Genomic DNA, 17231 nt, shown 5'->3' with positions numbered 1-17231 from the left:
TTTGTAGCCCGCCGAGGCCAGTCTTTCGTCAAAATCAGTTGAAAAAGGTTCGAAAAAGATGTTCCCATTCAAGTTTAAGCTCTCAGGCGATAATTGTGGAGTTTTTTGGCCGAAACGTCGGCTTTGTTATGTTGGTGTTTTTCGGTTGCTATGGGCGACCGTTGCTTCCTTTGTTAGGACAAGTCTGGGAAGTGAGGTCACAAAAAAATTCTAATTAATTCTGGTTTTGTTCGATTTCGCTGAAATTTTAACACGATAAAGTTGGATTGTTAACGAATAGATTTACCGCCTGCCGATGTGTGGTAGCTATTAACGCTGAAGTGTTATATCGCTTCGAAGTCAGGGTTTTGAAGAGATTTTTTTGCAACATGTGGGTTCGGCGTGATTTTGTAATCTGAGGTTTCGGTTGACCCCGAAGGAAAAAATATCCGGAAAAGGTCATTTCATCGACGATTCAAACAAATATAAATATGTATATGTTCCGAGCTAAATTTCTGGTGAAAAAATATAATTTTTGACGAGCGCTGGGTTTTTAATTTATTCCCGCGAAAGATGAGATTTATTGTTTCAACAGCTTTTGGCGAGTAAACATCACAGGTTGGGTGACTCAAAATTTGGCCGAGTGGAAGCTTGGGTCTGCTCGCACCGAAGTCGAAAAAAACAAGAAGATCTGTTAGATCTTATAACCGCGCTTTTAAAATTTAACTGTTCGCTTAGCACTACCGTCGGAACGCAGTGCACATTCCAAAGGAGTCATTGATGATTCTTTTCTTACTGTAGACATCACATCACTTGATCAACACAAACTGTATTATTGCACCATCAGTGGTAGCCTTTGACAAATCTCCGATGACTTAATGGTCTTAATCTAGAACTTTCTTCGGGATATGTATGGGCATGAACGATATCAACGACACAATAATAACACTATTAACAACAGCTTTCTTTCTTAAAAGTCATGATTAAATTTAATTGGTGTTTTCCACGAGTAAAGGGCTAGCAAAGTAGTCACACAAGTCATAAAAAAACCCTATCCCAACCGATGTATCGATTTTGGTCACTCCAGTGACCACAGATTGAAAACGTGACAGAAAATTGGCGTTACTTTTGATTCTCACCAAATTTGTCGTATCCCCCCCCCCCCCTCGGGAGAATTTTGTTAAGTTAGCTAATTTAGTATGCAAGCCACCGTAATGGCGGTCGCCGCCGGCGAAATGTTTATTTGCTCAAAATTGGGGCAAAATCTTTCGGAGATGGAAATCAGGACATTTGTAAGGATACAGAAAGTAATTTGGGACCGGTTGCTGGCTTCTAAGGCTGAATTTATCCAGAAGTAAGCTGTATTTTCGTTTTCGTGTCGAAAGCCACGCGATGAAATATTATCGGCTTGTTCTGCTGTCTTGTTCTGTTTTTTCTCTTTGTCGTTTTTGTAGCCCGCCGAGGCCAGTCTTTCGTCTAAATCAGTTGAAAAAGGTTCGAAAAAGATGTTCCCATTCAAGTTTAAGCTCTCAGGCGATAATTGTGGAGTATTTTGGCCGAAACGTCGGCTTTGTTATGTTGGTGTTTTTCGGTTGCTATGGGCGACCGTTGCTTCCTTTGTTAGGACAAGTCTGGGAAGTGAGGTCACAAAAAAATTCTAATTAATTCTGGTTTTGTTCGATTTCGCTGAAATTTTAACACGATAAAGCTGGATTGTTAAGGAATAGATTTACCGCCTGCCGATGTGTGGTAGCTATTAACGCTGAAGTGTTATATCGCTTCGAAGTCAGGGTTTTGAAGAGATTTTTTTGCAACATGTGGGTTCGGCGTGACTTTGTAATCTGAGGTTTCGGTTGACCCCGAAGGAAAAAGTATCCGGAAAAGGTCATTTCATCGACGATTCAAACAAATATAAATATGTATATGTTCCGAGCTAAATTTCTGGTGAAAAAATATAATTTTTGACGAGCGTTGGGTTTTTAATTTATTCCCGCGAAAGATGAGATTTATTGTTTCAACAGCTTTTGGCGAGTAAACATCACAGGTTGCGTGACTCAAAATTTGGCCGAGTGGAAGCTTGGGTCTGCTCGCACCGAAGTCGAAAAAAAAAAAACCACGGGTAAACCATGAACCGCGCTCGGCCCATGGCCGCGCGGTTAAAAAAACCACGGGTAAACCATGAACCGCGCTCGGCCCATGGCCGCGCGGTTAAAAAAAACACGGGTAAACCATGAACCGCGCTCGGCCCATGGCCGCGCGGTTAAAAAAACCACGGGTAAACCATGAACCGCGCTCGGCCCATGGCCGCGCGGTTAAAAAAACCACGGGTAAACCATGAACCGCGCTCGGCCCATGGCCGCGCGGTTAAAAAAAAAACCACGGGTAAACCATGAACCGCGCTCGGCCCATGGCCGCGCGGTTAAAAAAAAAAACACGGGTAAACCATGAACCGCGCTCGGCCCATGGCCGCGCGGTTAAAAAAAAAACCACGGGTAAACCATGAACCGCGCTCGGCCCATGGCCGCGCGGTTAAAAAAAAAAAATAAACCACGGGTAAACCTAGAACCGCGCTCGGCCCATGGCCGCGCGGTTAACAAGACCTCTGTGCACGATTTTAATGAAACAATTTGCCGAACATTGATAGGAAGCCTGCTGAATTATTCCGACTGAATGACCTTTCTGGTCTGTCTCTTTCTGAGAATTTAATCTCGTGGCATGCCAAACGCCTAACTTCGAGAATATAATTATAAAGGTCAAAAAGTGATTCTCGTAGACTGAATGAGACAGCAGTAGTTTTTCTAAATGGATCCACAAGAGACACAAGACTACGTGATGAAGTTTAGACGGCGTTCTTAGACATGCATGTAAAGAAAGTCTCAGATAAAGATATTATTGACGAAAAAAGAAGAAAATATTGTTCACTGCAAAACAGTAATGAAAACCAAGCGTGACGTCAAAAATTTAGGTTGAAAGAAAACAAGTTATATAAAAACAAGTTAAGTGCTGTCAATCCTGTTTTCTTTCTTCCCCTACAAGTCGATCATCACCTTGTGGTTTTATTTCTTATTTTATCTGACCATAAAAGGAAAACAGTGAAATTTACGGGCTTAATTTACCGCCTTCATCTTTAAGAAAATCTTCTGGCTGTTGTCCAAACTTTACTTACTGCGAAAGTTTCACTAGAGATTGCTTTTTCCACACATCAGAATAGCACACGAGAACTATGTTAAATATATGTACTTTGTGATACCGGTTAGGAAGTCTCTACGTATTTGTCGAATAATGATGTTCACGTGGTTTAAACGATGGCTGTCTTTCTCCCCCCGGGGCGGGGGACTTCCATATAAAAGGACGGGGGTACTCGTCGTACCTTTTAGGTTTAGAAAAACGTTTTTGTTACCTCTTAGAGTGTTCAGCCTGGAAAGGTCCACAGCGGCAGCTTTTGTGATACCTTTTAGGGTGTTAAGCAGAAAAAAAATATGCAAGGTGATAATGTGCTGTTTTAGAACTGGTATCTCTTAGGGCTTGTTTTCAATAAGGGAACGGTATTTGTGATAGATTTATACTAAAAAATGTTTCTTCTAATGTTCGATTGTATTCCAAGAGCTGGAAAATAGAACTTTTCATGTTTTCTGATCAGAGTGAACCCTTGTATTGGAAGAGAGAAAGAATATATTCCAATAGGTTTTAGCAGAAGCTATGAGGTGATAAGCTTTTGGTTTTGGTCACTGAATTGAGCAAGCGAAAAACTAAAGTCTGTGGTTCCGCTTCGAATACTATACCTTGTAAACAACAAGTTACAACTCTTTCACTTATATACCTTCAGTATTCTGGATATTTCGAGGATATTCGTTGCATAAACAAGAACTCTGTGCACGATTTTGGTTAAACGAAACAACTAACCGAACATTAAAAGGATGTCTCGTAAAATATTCCTATAAATAACCTTTTCAGTCAGTCTCTTTCTGGGAATTTAATTCCGTGGCATGATAAACGCCTAATACATCCGAGAATATAATTATAAAGGTCAAAAAGTCATTCTCGTAGACTGAATGAGGCAGTATTAGTTTGTCTAAATGGATCCACAAGAGACACAAGACTACGTGGTAAAGTGTAGATGGCACTGCCTTTCTTAGATATGTAAAGGATGTCTAAAATACAGATGTCATTGGCTAAAAAAAGAAAATGTTCTTCAGTGTAAAACAGCAACGAAAACCAAACGTGACGTCAAACATTTGGATTGAAAGAAAATTAGTTCTATAAAGACAATGTAAGTGTTGTTAATCCCGTTCAACGTGTTTTCTTTCTTTGGCCTGCGAGTCGATCATGACCTTGTTAAACCGATACTGACGTTTCTTTTCCCACCCCGATCAATGACGCTGATTGGAAAATTAAGTCTAAATGAGAGAGCTTTTATGTACTGAACGAATCTTTGTAGGGATTTAGGGAATGTACCTGAATGTTACATAATTAAAGGACCCCCTCTTTAACAGTGATGTGCGACATATTCGACGCGTCAGTTCAGTACGTCACGCTCCAGTACCGTGGAATGCAGCGCAAAGCCTTACTGACCCTTACTGAGCCCCCAGGCTAAATAGGATTAAACAAGTCTTTACTTGTATACACATTTTTAATATTGTTATTCAGTGGTGACAAGATTTTTCTATTCCTATTTTTCTATTCCCCGGCAAAAAAAAAAAACTCTGTCTTTTACCCTACAACACGTTGTTAATGGCGTTCCGAAATACAAGCAACTGTTATAACTTTATGAAGATTTCTAAAATTAGATCATGAGCTCGAGATCTCTATCGCGTGATAGTTGACGAGGGCGCAGCCCGAGATTTTTCTGGTCCTTATGCACTTTTCTTAGCAAAATAGACAAAGCTTTGCCTTTTACCCTGCAACACGATGTTAATGGCGTTCCGCACTCTATACAAACAACTTTCATAACTTTATGCATAACAAAGACTTCTAAAATTAGATTATGAGCTGGAGATTTCCATCGCGTGATAACTGACGAGCCGGCGCAGCCCAATCGAGTCAGCTGTCACGCATAGAAATCGGGAGTGATTAATCTCATTGTTTTAGTATAAATCTACTATTCTTTTGCAACATATCTAAATTCTTTTCGCAGACACTTCGAAAACGCAAAGATACCGCCGCCATTTTGTTAACAACCGCACACTGCTAGGCTTCCCACTATCTAGAACAGAACACTGTAGATAGTAGATTTATACTAGGGTATCTAAAAGATAATAATGCTGCGGTACATTCTATTGATAGTGACATATTTTACGCAGTGATTCATCTACAACTTCATGCATGATGACACATGGATGGCGAGGTGTGACAAGGGATCGTGACAAAAAAGCGCATAGTGATCTGACCCATGTTTGAACATAAAAAGATACACATCAATCTCCCCTTTACCAGATCTCGAAAATCGAAAGATGTGGAAGTTGTAGGAGCAGAAATCTAACTTATAAATTCTGTATTGTTACGCATTAAATGTCTCAAGAATGTTGACAGACTGTGTTCGCGATCGATGTGTGAACTGCTAAAGCTTTAGCTTAAATTCATGTTTGGATGAAAAGAAATAGATCGCAGCATATATGAAATTAGCGTGTTCTACGGTTTTCGTTTGTTTTAGTTATTCTGCGAGCTTTAGGAGCGACGATTTCTCTTCATTTAAGAATTCGGCCAAGTAAACGAGACTGCTAAGAAATGACATACTAAGTTTAAAATTAAGATGTCACAATTAATCGTCCAGATTTACAAACTTTCACATACTGCATGCATTAAGAACAAAAGCAAGAGTTGTGAAAGCAGGCACAATCTCCTTCACATCGTTTTACAGGTAAATCAGAGCAAAACACAACCACTAATCTTTCTCACTGGAATCCACGCCAAAAGGCGTCCTCCTGTAGTTCGTGGCGCAACGCACTCTGGTAAAAAGTGGCGCAGTGCATTCTGGTTAAATGCGATGCATTCTGGTAAAAAGTGATGAATTCGAGAATTTGGATCCCCTTTTACATATTCTTCTTAAATCCTGTTTATGTTGCTGCTCGCTCGCTACGCTCGCTCCGCAGCAACTAAAAACTGTTAGCTGTAATGTTCGATTGGAAATAAAGCGAACGAGTTCTATTGTTCTGTTGTTATCGAGCGGAGCAAAATCGAATGACTCTGCGATTAATTTTGAATAACATTGCTCAGCATTAAGATCTACTAATACGAACTTTTCATGTTTTCTGATCAGACTGAACCCTTGGAAGAGAGAAAGCATATATTCCAATAGGTCAGCCACTGAATTGAGCGAGCGAAAAACTACAGTCTGTAGTTCCGCTTCGAATATCTTGTAAACAGAAAGTTACAACACATTTACTTACCTTCAGTATTCTGGATATTTCGAGGATATTCCTTGAAGAAACAAGACCTCTGTGCACGATTTTAATGAAACGATTTGCCAAACAATAATAGGAAGCCTGCTGAATTATTTCTACTGAATAACCTTTCTAGTCAGTCTCTTTCTGGGAATTTAATCTCGTGGCATGCCAAACGTCCAACACATCCGAGAATATAATTATTAAGGTCAAAAAGTCATTCTCGTAGACTGAATGAGGCAGCAGTAGTTTGTCTAAATGGATCCATAAGAGACACAAGACTACGTGATGACGTTTAGAGGGCGTTCTTAGAAATGCATGAAAAGAAAGTCTCAGATAAAGATATTATTGACGAAAAAAGAAGAAAATATTCTTCACTGCAAAACAGTAACGAAAACCAAGCGTGACGTCAAAAATTTGGGTTTAAAGAAAACAAGTTTTATAAAAGCAAGTGCTATCAATCCTGTTTTCTTTCTTCCCCTGCAAGTCGATCATCACCTTGTTGTTCTAATTTCTTATTTTATCTGACCAAAAAAGGAAAACAGTGAAATTTATGGGCTTAATTTACGGTCCTCGTATTTAAGATAATCTTCTAACTGCTGTCCAAACTTAATTTACTGCGACGTTTCACTAGAGATTGCTTTTTCCACACATCAGGATAGCACACGAGAACTATGTTAAATATATATTCTTTGTGATATCGGTTAGGAAATCTGTACGTATTTGTTGAATAATGATGTTCGCGTGGTTTGAACGATGGCAGTCTCCCCTCCCCCCTCCCCCCCCCCCCCGCCGCCGGTGAGACTTCCATATAAAAGGACACGAGTGCTTGTCGTACCTTTTAGGGGTTAAAAAAGCGGTTTTGGTTACTCTTTGGGTGTTCAGCTTTAAAAGGTCCACAGCAGGTGGTTTTGTGGTACCTTTTAGGGTATTGAGCGGAAAAAATAATGACAGGAGATAATGTGTTGCTTTAGAATTGGTATTTCTTAGGGCCTCTTTTCAATAAGGGAACGGCATTTGTGATAAATCGGAACGCAAGAAGATTTATGCTAAAAAAGGTTTCTTTCAATGTTCGATTGTATTCCAAGAGCTGGAAAATCGGGCTTCTCGTGTTTTCTGATCAGAGTGAAACCTTGGAAGAGAGAAAGCATATATTCCAATAGCTTTTAGCAGAAGCTATGAGGTAAACTGCTTCTGGTTTTGGTCACTGAATTGAGCGAGCGAAAAACTTACGTCTGTTGTTCCGCTTCGAATACTATACCTTGTAAACAACAAGTTACAACTCTTTCACTTACCTTCAGTATTCTGGATATTTCGAGGATATTCGTTGCAGAAACAAGAACTCTGTGCACGATTTTGATTAAATGAAACAACTAACCGAACATTAAAAGGATGTCTCGTAAAATATTCCTATAAATAACCTTTTCAGTCAGTCTCTTTCTGGGAATTTAATCCCGTAGCATGCCAAACTCTTAACACATCCGAGAATATAATTATAAAGGTCAAAACGTCATTCTCGTAGACTGAATGCAGGACGTAACATGTCGATTATTTCGATAGTCGATAAAAATCGATCATTGTCCATCGTTGTCGATACTAATCAATCGACAAATATCGGAAATCGATAAAAGTCGATCACACAATTTATTGTGATTATCGACTTTGTTCGATTATGATTGATTTTGATCGATTTTGATCGATTTTGATCGATTTCAATCGACAAGTATCGGAAATATAAAAAACGATGTATGGCGTAGACATACGTAGGTTGCGGACTGGTACAACAGTCACAGGTGCAAGGAGAAGCAAGGGGCATACAAACCTGGCGAATTTAGCCAACCTAGCGGAGAGGGAGTAGAGTCGTAGCAGCTTGTATTTTTCAAATGTTGAACTAAGTAAAAACACTGATGAATAAAATGTTACTTTACTTTACTTTACTTCTTAATTACTTTATTGGCCTCGATTTTTTCCCGCATCTGGTCTAAATTTTGACCCGTTCTGTCACCCCGAAGAAGCACGACTTCGAATTCCCAGGATCTCTCATCTCCCCGCCTAGAGAGACCCTGGGAACTAGTTTGGTTCGAGTTATGTAAAAGATCGCGATTTAGTTCAGCTGAAACTGTTAATCGATCATTTCTCGAGGTAATTTAAACATTTTATTCTGTAATGAATAACAGACCACTTGGTTGTTCAGGTTTTGATTTAAGTTTATTGCCACACACATTTACTTAAGAGCTGTTTACACTCGGCATAAAAAAAGTCACTGGAGGTATTATTGGTTTGGTTACTTGAATTTCGCAGCTGATTGAAACATTTGTCTGCATTTTTGTCGATAAAATCGATAATCAGTTCAAAATCTTGTGATTATCGACTTTTATCGACAAATTTAACTTGTCGATTGACAATTATCGACAAACATCGAACACTATCGACTTATCGACTACGTTTTCGATGATCGACTTTGATCGACATGTTACGTCCCGCTGAATGAGGCAGCAGTAGTTTGTCGAAATGGATCCACAAGAGGCACAAGACTACGTGGTAAAGTGTAGATGGCACTGCCTTTCTTAGATATGTAAAGGATGTCTAAAATACAGATGTCATTGGCTAAAAAAAGAAAATGTTCTTCAGTGTAAAACATAGGCTCGATTTCCGCCGCTTTCTCGCGTCCGGTCTACGTTCCTCCCCGAGAAGAGACGGCTGGACGCGTGAGCGGCAAAGCATGTCTGTGACGTAACTTCATAATGTACTTCTTGCGGTGCTTCAGGTGGCCGGAAATGTCATCTGATGACAATCATAGGCAGGCCCACACGACGCTTACGGCTCGTAAAATTTGTGGCGTTTTCGCCACTTCTTTTAACTTTGGCCCTCCAACCTATTTTGTTTCACATTATTGTTGCGGAAGGGCATTACATGCTGTGTTCTATAGAAGAGTGTTTTTTTTTTTTTTTAAAGTATTGCAGAGCTGTTTGATTATGCTGTAGCAACTGTCATGTCAAAGGTCACACATATTGGTGTGCAAGGTGTTGACACCAGGTTTATGTTTTGCTAGTTCGGTTTACTTTGGCTCATTTAAAAATTTAATTTTGTCTGGCGTCTTCGCCAGAGACTGGTGTTTCTTCTGTTCAAGAAGACTAAGGTACACATCAATTTGACTGAGTTTCTTGTTTCTTGAAATCAATGTTTGCGTTTATCCCTCCCTTTGTTTACTTTGTTCGTTATCTCATATTCTGGCACCACATGATTCAAATATAGATGCTAACGTATAAGTCTGTTGACTATTTTGCGTGTTGTATATGCCACTATGGTTTACATCAGGCAAGGTTTCATCAGTTGACGGTATTTGGTTAAATATCCCGCTAATGCGATCGCACTTCATATCGCACAACTCCTTTGCTACTGCGAGAAAGCTAATTTATGCAGCCCGCTCGATTCAGGCAGGCAGATTTCTTATTGGTTGAAATTAACAATGCCAAGTCCACGAGTCCAGCCGTGAGTTCGGGGGAGGAGCGCGGGCTCTTTTCCCGAACAGCGGCTGGTAATCGAGCCTATGTAAAACAGCAATGAAAACCAAACGTGACGCCAAACATTTGGATTGAAAGAAAACAAGTTCTATAAACATATGTAAGTGTTGTTAATCCCGTTCAACGTGTTTTCTTTCTTTGGCCTGCGAGTCGATCATGACCTTGTTAAACCGATACTGACGTTTCTTTTCCCACCCCGATCAATGACGCTGATTGGAAAATTAAGTCTAAATGAGAGAGCTTTATGTACTGAACGAATCTTTGTAGGGATTAAGTGAATGTACCTGAATGTTACACAATTAAAGGACCCCCTCTTTAAAAGTGATGTGCGACAGATTCGACGCGTCAGTTCAGTACGTCACGCTCCCGTACCGTGGAATGCAGCGCAAAGCCTTACTGACCCTTACTGAGCCCCCAGGCTAAATAGGATAAAACAAGTCCTTACTTGTATACACATTTTTAATATTGTTATTCAGTGGTGACAAGATTTTTCTAGTCCTTGATGCACTCTTCCCGGCAAAAAAAAAAGAAGAAAACTCTGTCTTTTACCCTACAACACGTTGTTAATGGCGTTCCGAAATACAAGCAACTGTCATAACTTTATGGAGATTTCTAAAATTAGATCATGAGCTCGAGATCTCTATCGCGTGATAGTTGACGAGGGCGCAGCCCGAGATTTTTCTGGTCCTTATGCACTTTTCTTAGCAAAATAGACAAAGCTTTGTCTTTTACCCTGCAACACGATGTTAATGGCGTTCCGCACTCTATACAAACAACTTTCATAACTTTATGCATAACAAAGACTTCTAAAATTAGATTATGAGCTGGAGATTTCCATCGCGTGATAGCTGACGAGCCGGCGCAGCCCAGTGGAGTCAGCTGTCACGCGTAGAAATCGGGAGCGAATAATCTCATTGTTTTAGTATAAATCTACTATTCTTTTGCAACATATCTAAATTCTTTTCGCAGACACTTCGAAAACGCAAAGAGACCGCCGCCATTTTGTTAACAACCGCACACTGCTAGGCTTCCCACTATCTAGAACAGAATACTGTAGATAGTGAACGTAGCCAATAAGAGAACGGCATTCGTGATAGGACGCAAGTAGATTTATACTAAAAACTGTTAGCTGTAATGTTCGATTGGAAATAAAGCGAACGAGTTCTATTGTTCTGTTGTTATCGAGCGGAGCAAAATCGAATGACTCTGCGATTAATTTTGAATAATATTGCTCAGCATTAAGATCTACTAATACGAACTTTTCATGTTTTCCGATCAGACTGAACCCTTGGAAGAGAGAAAGCATATATTCCAATAGGTCAGCCACTGAATTGAGCGAGCGAAAAACTACAGTCTGTAGTTCCGCTTCGAATATCTTGTAAACAGAAAGTTACAACACTTTCACTTACCTTCAGTATTCTGGATATTTCGAGGATATTCCTTGAAGAAACAAGACCTCTGTGCACGATTTCAATGAAACGATTTGCCAAACAATAATAGGAAGCCTGCTGAATTATTTCTACTGAATAACCTTTCTAGTCAGTCTCTCTCTGGGAATTTAATCCCGTGGCATGCCAAACGCCTAACACATCCGAGAATATAATTATTAAGGTCAAAAAGTCATTCTCGTAGACTGAATGAGGCAGCAGTAGTTTGTCTAAATGGATCCATGAGAGACACAAGACTACGTGATGAAGTTTAGAGGGCGTTCTTAGAAATGCATGAAAAGAAAGTCTCAGATAAAAATATCATTGACGAAAAAAGAAAATATTCTTCACTGCAAAACAGCAATGAAAACCAAGCGTGACGTCAAAAATTTGGGTTTAAAGAAAACAAATTTTATAAAAGCAAGTGCTATCAATCCTGTTTTCTTTCTTCCCCTGCAAGTCGATCATCACCTTGTTGTTCTAATTTCTTATTTTATCTGACCAAAAAAGGAAAACAGTGAAATTTATGGGCTTGATTTACGGTCCTCATATTTAAGAAAATCTTCTGCCTTTTGTCCAAACTTAATTTACTGCGACGTTTCACTAGAGATTACTTTTTCCACACATCAGGATAGCACACGAGAACTATGTTAAATATATATACTTTGTAATACCGGTTAGGAAGTCTGTACGTATTTGTCGAATAATGATGTTCGCGTGGTTTGAACGATGGCAGTTTCCCCCCCCCCCCCCCCCCGCCCCCGCCGGGGAGACTTCCATATAAAAGGACACGAGTGCTTGTCGTACCTTTTAGGGGTTAAAAAAGCGGTTTTGGTTACTCTTTGGGTGTTCAGCTTTAAAAGGTCCACAGCGGGTGGTTTTGTGGTATCTTTTAGGGTATTGAGCGGAAAAAATAATGACAGGAGATAATGTGTTGTTTTAGAACTGGTATTTCTTAGGGCTTGTTTTGAATAAGGGAGCGGCATTTGTGATAAATCGGAACGCAAGAAGATTTATGCTAAAAAAGGTTTCTTTCAATGTTCGATTGTATTCCAAGAGCTGGAAAATCGGGCTTCTCATGTTTTCTGATCAGAATGAACCCTTGGAAGAGAGAAAGCATATATTCCAATAGGTTTTAGGAGAAGCTATGAGATGATGTGCTTCTGGTTTTGGTCACTGAATTGAGCGAGCGAAAAACTTACGTCTGTTGTTCCGCTTCGAATACTATACCTTGTAAACAACATGTTACAACTCTTTCACTTACATACCTTTAATATTCTGGATATTTCGAGGATATTCGTTGCGGAAACAAGAACTCTGTGCGCGATCTTGGTGAAATGAAACAATTAACCGAACATTAAAAGAAGTCTCCTAAAATATTCCTATTAAATAACACTTTTAGTCAGTCTCTTTCTGAGAATTTGATCCCGTGGCATGCCAAACTCTTAACACATCCGAGAATATAATCATAAAGGTCAAAACGTGATTCTCGTAGACCGAATGAGGCAGCAGTAGTGTGTCTAAATGGATCCACAAGAGACACAAGACTGCGTGGTAAAGTGTAGATGGCACTGCCTTTCTTAGATATGTAAAGGATGCCTAAATACAGATGTCATTGGCTAAAAAAAGAAAATGTTCTTCAGTGTAAAACAGCAATGAAAACCAAACGTGACGTCAAACATTTGGATTAAAATAAAACAAGTTCTATAAAGACAATGTAAGTGTTGTTAATCCCGTTTAACGAGTTTTCTTTCTTTGGCCTGCGAGTCGATCACGACCTTGTTAAACCGATACTGACGTTTCTTTTCCCACCCCGATCAATGACGCTGATTGGAAAATTAAGTCTAAATGAGAGAGCTTTTATGTACTGAACGAATCTTTGTAGGGATTAAGTGAATGTACCTGAATGTTGCATAATTAAAGGACCCCCTCTTTAAAAGTGATGTGCGACAGATTCGACGCGTCGGTTCAGTACGTCACGCTCCAGTACCGTGGAATGCAGCGCAAAGCCTTACTGACCCTTACTGAGCTCCCAGGCTAAATAGGATTAAACAAGTCCTTACTTGTATACACATTTTTAATATTGTTATTCAGTGGTGACAAGATTTTTCTATTCCTTGATGCACTCTTCCCGGCAAAAGAAAAAAGCTCTGTCTTTTACCGTAAAACACCTTGTTAATGGCGTTCCGAAATACAAGCAACGTCATAACTTTATGAAGATTTCTAAAATTAGATTATGAGCTCGAGATCTCTATCGCGTGATAAGTTGACGAGGGCGCAGCATGGCAATTGAGAGCGATTAATCTCAGTGTTTCAGTAGTGGGTGTCCCACTACTGTATGTACTGTACGGTTTATTTATTTAATTATTTATAATTATAATCTTGTAAATTCTTTTAGTTGTTTACAGTAGTAGAAATAAACTTTTGTTGTTGTTGTTATAAAGCTGTTCGTTGAAAACTCATCTAAATTTTTTTTGAAGACACTTCGAAAACGCAAAGATACCGCCGCCATTTTGTTAACAACCGCACACCAACGGTTACTCACTATCTACCGAAGAATAGATAGTGAGTAGAGTAGCCAATAAGAGAACGGCATTTGTGATATCAGAACGCAAGTAGACATATACTTTAAAATGTTTGTTCTAATGTTCCACTGTATTCCAAGAGCTGGAAATAAAGCGCGCGAGTTCTAATAGTCTGCTGTTACCGAGCGGAACAAAATCGAACGAGTCTCCGATTTAGTTTGAATAAAATTGCTCAGTATTAAGATCTATTCAGTGGCGGATCTAGGGGAGGGGCCTGGGGGGCCCACCCCCCCCCAACCTTATTTTGGGTAAGGTAAGGTAAGGTAAAGGTAAAATCTTTATTTGGACACGGTATTTCCTTCAGGACTATACAATATTTAATTTAAATAAACCTAACTACCTAACTAATTTAATATTGTAAATAACTACTAGAATAAAAAAAGAAGAAATACAAAATAGTAAAAAAAAATGGTAAAAAAAGGAATAGTAAAAAAGGAAGAATAGCTGGCAGGGCAAGCAAAGCAAAACTACCCCCCCCCCCCCACCCCCCTTAGCTCAAGGTCTGGATCCGCCACTGCTATTAAATAGCACTTTTCATGTTGTGTGATCAAATTGAACCCCTGGAAGAGAGAAAGCATACATTCCAAAAAGGCCTTAGTTAACGAATTAAGCGAGTGAAAAACTCAGTCAAGCGTTTGTCCCAATAAAGAATTAATTGAAGGCGGCGAACCCCTTAAAGTTATGAATGAATGAATGGAAACTTAATTTCATTATTCATTTAGAATTGTAAAACAAGACTTTGACTTGATATTTAGGGAATAGGGATGTGGACGGGGGGGGGGGGGGTGGGGTGGAATAGTCCTATATAAAAGTAGATGAGACTGTTGACAACATCCCTTAAAACTACCAGAGTCTGTATTTTGGGTATCTGACTTTAGTCTATTTATACCTCTGAGACGCAGATTTAATGGGAACCCTTTTCTTTTTCAATGAACAATGAGCAGCTGGCTGAGGGACATATCTGAGAGAAAAATAAGTTCTTCCCAAATTGTTCCTGTTTATTTGCAGTTTTCTTTGAAAAAGAACCTTAACACAGAAACTGAGAAAAAATAAAAAATTACAATAAAATAAATAAATAAATAAATAAATAAATAGATAAATAAATAAACAAACAAATAACCCAGTAAGTGCTGTTAAGAGGGTCCCCCTTAGAATTTTTTGTAGATACAAAAAACAGACTTAGGGCTACTAGGGTGAAAGCTTTTTTTTTATTAGTTTCATTTATTTACCAGCTTTAGCCTGAAGTATCTTTCTGCATGCTCTATCAGTAGCTAAGTCAGCAGGTCTTTTACTCTGCGAGTTTCTCTGGTGAACATTTGCTCCGTAATCTATAAGCAGTGAGGTACAGTCTTCATATATGCACAGAGCTGCAGTGTGCAAAGGAGCTTGATGTCTTTTGATTGCTTAGGATTGGCCCCGGAATTAAGTAAAATTCTCACACATTCCATGTAACCTCAAAGGCAAGCGACATGCAAAGCCATTCCCAATTGATTCTTGGATTTCTCTGGGTTAGCACCCATCTGCATTAGTATTTCTAGGCAGTGAATGTGTCCATTTAACGCTGCCTCATGTAGGGGTGGGAAGGTACGTGTCAATGAAGGATTCACCTCAGTCCCAGTTTCTATTAACGGATGTGTACACTTAACCGATCCTGTGGCACAAGCAAAACACAGTGGGGTACTTCCATCTATGTTACGTGCACTTACCTGTAAAAATTAAGGAAAAACCACCATGTAAGCTATAAATCATTTTCAAGGTAGCGTAACAGTCTAGCAGTTCACAATAAATTTTTCTTCATTTTTTGGAAGGATGAGGATGTTTCTGTCATGTTTGTCCCAGTGCTATAGTTCAATCTTTAGAAGCTGTTTTTTTTAAATTCCTTGTTTTTGGTCTGCCATATTTTGGGGTCAAAAAGAGGCATTCTCATGCGATATTGAAGATCCCAGATGATCATTTTAGGTTGACATCACAGTCCCTACATGTCTGGCTATGCTGTGTCTGTCAAAAAAGACGATAATACTACACAGATTAACCTCCTGATACAGTGGGAGACACGGTCTGACAGGCTTTGTGACTATTGCGCTCATCTCCGGATCAAGTGGCCCAGGTTTGAGCTCTGGCCCAGGACATTGTGTTGTGTTCTTGGGTAAGACACTTTATTCTCACAGTGCCTCTCTTGACCTAGGTGTATAAATGGGTACCAGCAAACTTAATGCTGGGGGTAGCCCTGTGATTTTTCTTAAGCATCCCATCCAGGGAGGAGTAGAAATACTCCTAGTCGCTTCATGCTATACAAACCGGGATATTAGCTCTAGCCTGATGGGCTACTTGGCTCGTATGCAGACTTTCCCTTACCTTACAGCCATCTCAAATGACACTGCCGCTAAATTATTGAGACATTCATGATAGCTGCATGCAGAGTGAGCTGCACATATTTGCAGGCTATTATAACAGCAATTAGTCTGTCGACAGAGATTTATTGTTTGCTACGAGTTTATTATTTTCAAACCCACTGAGGTTAACACTAATACAGCAGTAATACATACATCAGCTCCTTCGGCAATCAGGACATCGACGACCTCAGGATGACCACCAAGGTATGCTTCATGTAAAGCTGTCATAAGATCTACAGTTCCACCATGAGCCCCAAAAGAAACCAGCAATTTTATAAGCTCAACATCTCCATGTCTTGCTGCAACATGAAGAGCTGTAATTGCTGATTAACTGGATTAACAAAGTTCACATAGACTTCTTTATAAGCCAGCAAATTCCTTGTGCATTCCAGTGTGTGCCTGTTATCTCTGATCACTTGCAAAAGAAACTCATTTCAGTCCATTATCTAATTCAGCTGGAGAAAACCAAAACATGAATGTCAACCTTTATAAAATGACTGAGATACTATGCACATTCTCATTGGTCAATAAATACATCTTACTAACCGAGTTTGAAGTCCATACTGTAAGTTACGGACCAAGTTTCCCCCCCCCCTTCAATTTATGGCCCCTTTCCCCCCTTCAATTTATGTGCGTGAAGCGCACGTGCCATTAATCGATGGGGAAAAAACGAGGATCCGTAACTTACAATACGGACCGTGAAGACGAGGTTAGTAAGATGTTTATTATGTCTCTGCTGTGTTGCCTGACGGGTTGGGAAACTATTTCTATTGACGCGGACTTGGAAATGCTTCAAATTTCTGATGCACCTCAAAAGCAAAACGAATCAGTTTGAAATTGCTTTTAAGTCATTAGCACGCTTTATTACACAATTCAGAGTATAAGAAAGTTTTAAACTTTCACTTGCCATAAAAGTTAAGAACACTTGGCGATAAATCACGAA

At 39.5% G+C, this 17231-nt stretch overlaps 2 protein-coding genes and 1 pseudogene across 2 annotated transcripts in view; all 3 read right to left on the bottom strand.

Moving 5' to 3' along the window:
- Positions 1-17231, bottom strand: part of LOC145498162 (uncharacterized) — a 99383-nt gene that overhangs the window by 15811 nt on the left and 66341 nt on the right. The gene's annotated exons all lie outside the window — the stretch shown is intronic.
- LOC145498201 (uncharacterized) overlaps positions 1-17231 on the bottom strand; it is a 172041-nt gene that overhangs the window by 112015 nt on the left and 42795 nt on the right. The window lies entirely within an intron of this gene.
- Positions 15020-16876, bottom strand: LOC145498196 (uncharacterized; annotated as a pseudogene).

Source organism: Orbicella franksi, chromosome 9 (assembly GCF_964199315.1).
Source record: "Orbicella franksi chromosome 9, jaOrbFran1.1, whole genome shotgun sequence".
NCBI lineage: Eukaryota > Metazoa > Cnidaria > Anthozoa > Scleractinia > Merulinidae > Orbicella > Orbicella franksi.
This window is presented reverse-complemented; position numbering and strand designations above follow the sequence as displayed.